At 48.0% G+C, this 3437-nt stretch overlaps 1 pseudogene; it reads right to left on the bottom strand.

The window, feature by feature from the left end:
- Positions 1 to 916: 916 nt before the first annotated feature.
- On the bottom strand, positions 917 to 2854 carry LOC103254329 (annotated as a pseudogene).
- Positions 2855 to 3437: the final 583 nt, after the last annotated feature.

Raw genomic sequence — 3437 nt, 5'->3', positions numbered from 1 at the left:
AGGAAACCAGGGATCCAAGCAAAGGAAGTGGCCAAAGGAGTCCTACTGACATCATCCATGCTTGACAGACTGTTTTAGTGAGGGCCTGAATCACCGAGTCCCCTGTCAAGGTGATGAAAAGGCCAGTCTAGCCAGCAGAAGCCCTGCTGTCACCAGAGGAAGGGCTTTGACCAGCTTCTCCTAATAGAGTAAGAAGTGATTCTCTGAATTACTCCATCTTGTTTTTCATATCACCAGTAGAAGGGCTCTGGATCTAAACAGCACATTTTATGGCTAAAGAGTTCTGGGAGTTGATGTTTAGAAAATGCAGCTTGTTCAAAGTCTGAAAGGCACACTGAGGATTTTTCTAAACACTTCTGCTCCCATCAAAAAAGAAAAAAAAAAAGACTGAGGACTCAGGTAGGTTTACACTGTATCAAAATTTACCATCTATAGCCAAAAGCCACACCTGCAACTACTCAAACCCAAGAAAGTCCATGTAGGTAACACAGCACCAGTTGCATGGTCCTTTTCTCATTCCATCCTATGCTTTAATGGCTGGAGGATGCATACTGAAAAAAAATCTCAATGCGAAAGAAAGAAAACTCCCTTGTTAAAATACATTAATACCTCCCATGCCATATGAAGCTCAGGCTCAGGATCAGATCTTATAAACACGTCTCTGGTGGGCATAACATATTTACAACACAGTTAAAGGCACAGTGGCATTTAAAAATAAAGCCGTGAGGATGTACAGTAAAAGATTCATTGTAATAATTACACTGGCTTCAACTGGTAGAACTGACTCTTGCCAGATAACAGGCGAGGGAGGTGGTGATTTGAGCCTGCTGGTTGGTTATCGGGCATAGTGAGTCCCTGATCCCAGGTGCAGGTAGAAACAAGCTCACCACACATCTCAGTGTTTCATTCTGGCTGTTTACATCTTTCCTGCTTTCTTGCCAGGCTGAGCTGGGATGTGAAGAATGTTGCGGGTTTCCTCCATGACCCTGACAAGCAGGTTGTCGATGTAGTCTTCCAGCTCACGTACCTGGAACTCCTTCTTGCTTATGGTTTCCTTCTGCTTCAGAACCAGTTGGATTAGCTCATCATGGGTCAGTTGTGCGTAGGCAAAAGCAGAGTCCGAGGAGGTGTATTTCTTCACCATGGGCTCGTCGGTCATGTTCTCACTGATGATGGTAGCAGGTCCCAAGCTGGAGTTAGCAATCTTAGTGGCTGTTGTGTTCATTGGCTTCACAGGATGAAGTTGAGGTTTGACAGCTCTGGTCTGGGGAGCCCTTGGAGAGGGAATTGGCCGCTTCAGTTCAGACTTGGACTCGGTCAGCTTCCAGTTCTGTGATCCGCACATCTTCAAAGGGGTTCAGGGAGTTACCCTGCCTAGAGACAATAGCTGCAGTATCTTTCTCAGATCTTCTTACTAGGTCTCCAGCAGATGCTGATGCATCCTCCCTCGGCTTGACCTCCGTGAGCGTGCCTTCCTTCTCCTTCCCCAGGATGCTAGGAGGGCCTTCACCTTCACTGTCCTTAGCCACATCCTTCTTCCCCATCACCAGAGAAAGCAGAGAGGACCTCTTGGTCTCCTGCTTCTTGTTCTCTTTGGCTTCTTTTGCAACCTCCACATTTGCTGGAGCCGTATTTTCCTTATTGTCCCCACTGACCAGTGGTCGGTAGGAAGGCAGAGACATAGACTTCGGAGAGTCCTTGGTGGAAGACTCCAACAGCCGCCTGTCAGAAGACATCCCACCTCCTTCCGCAGCCTCCTTCCAAGACCGCGCAGCCAGGTTTTCAGTAGATGAGAACAGATGTTTCTTTCTGAAGCCCTGGGGGGATGGAGAGGAAGAAGGGCTGCTATCCTTGGTCTCACCCTTGGCTTCTGGCTGCTCCAGGTAAACATGGTAGCATGATTCCCATTGATACAAATGTTAGAGAGAGAGGACATCATTTTTAGACCAAAGGCCACCAAGAAAGGAGAGAGTCCTTCCTTCTTGGGAAGGGTGAAATTGACTTGGCTTAGCTGCTTAAGATCTGTACTTGCAGTTCTCCTGTGAGACATGACATCTGAGGCTGAGGAGGACTCGTCCTCATTGTCGTCATCGTCCCACCGGGACTGAAAGTCTCCAGGACGAAGCAAGACCTTGTCTGACTTTGAAGTCGGCAGAACAGACATGGACTGGGAAAGTGGAGTTTTTTGCAGATTCGTCTTGGAAAACAAGGTCTTGATCTTGGATTTCTTTTTCTTGTCTTTGGACGAACACTCATCATCACTATCGACTGAGAGTGTCGTGCTAGGGACAATGGGAGAAGCAGTATCAGAGGCACGTCCTGTCTCCCCTGATCTGTCATCGTTTTCCAAATGGATTCAAGACTGTCTTCGTGGAAAGGTCAAACATGCTGGCCATCATGTTGTTCCTCATAAACTGGATGTCAACCTTGATTTCCCTTCACACTTTAGTCTTCCTTCCTGGCTTGGATTTCAAGGTATACCACTCCGTCTTTCTGTGGCCCTGGTCGCGGTGCAGCTCCTGCAGGTCCACCTCAGTGCAGCCCAGGAACTTGTCGAGGCCGAGTAGCGCGCGGTGCAGCACGGTGAGCTGCAGGGTGGCGGCGGCCGTGGGACCGGAGGACAGCAGTGAAGGCAGCTAGAAGGTGGCCTCCTCCCGCCACACCGGCGCGCCCAGGCTGCGCTCCGACACCGACGTGGCTTACTTCTCCTGCTGACCTGTATCACCGCGTACGCATCGCTCGTGTCCCCGGGGCCCTTGGCCCCTAGGCCCCGCGCCTGCAGCACCGTCACCTGCCCGTGGGTTGGGAACCATATGGCCCCCAGACCCCGGCCAGCCAAGGTCATTAGGGACATGGTGATGGTGCCTCGGCCGACTCAAGTTCACTCTTTTAATGTTTTCTGGACCTCAAGTACAAATGAGTGAGTTAATTATACTTTTGTTTATGGCATATAGTTATCATCAGTAAATAAAATACATTTTATATTGACATTTTAATGGGAGAAATAGTGTATAACTATCTCTCCCTCTCACAGGTATATACACACATATGCATGAATATACATGTACACGTCTAGTGTGTGTATATAATAGAAATCGGAAATCTTGCATGTAATACTGATGGACATAAAGTAGGATTTCAGATACCACCTTAGTGAAATATCAGCTAGAGCAAATGAATTCTTCTAGTTCCAAGTCATTTCATATTTGTGAGCATCCTTGTCTTAGAGGATTGGGACAGTACAGGACAGAAACATCATGACCCAAGCAATTCTGCTACTTTCTGATGCAGGGAACTTCAAGGGCTAGATGGGCAGATGGGTGTGCTGGCACCCTTTCTCCAACTAGAATACATAAATTGATTTCCATCGTAAAACAGATTCTTACCCGATTGATGTCCAAGTCCAAGGGGGAAATACAGAGTTCACAGCTGAGGGG

This window comes from Carlito syrichta, unplaced genomic scaffold, assembly GCF_000164805.1.
Source record: "Carlito syrichta isolate Samal-C Ts95f unplaced genomic scaffold, Tarsius_syrichta-2.0.1 Scaffold274923, whole genome shotgun sequence".
Taxonomy (NCBI): Eukaryota; Metazoa; Chordata; class Mammalia; order Primates; family Tarsiidae; genus Carlito; species Carlito syrichta.
Note: the sequence above shows the minus strand (reverse complement) of the source record. Positions and strands in the feature narration are given on the sequence as shown.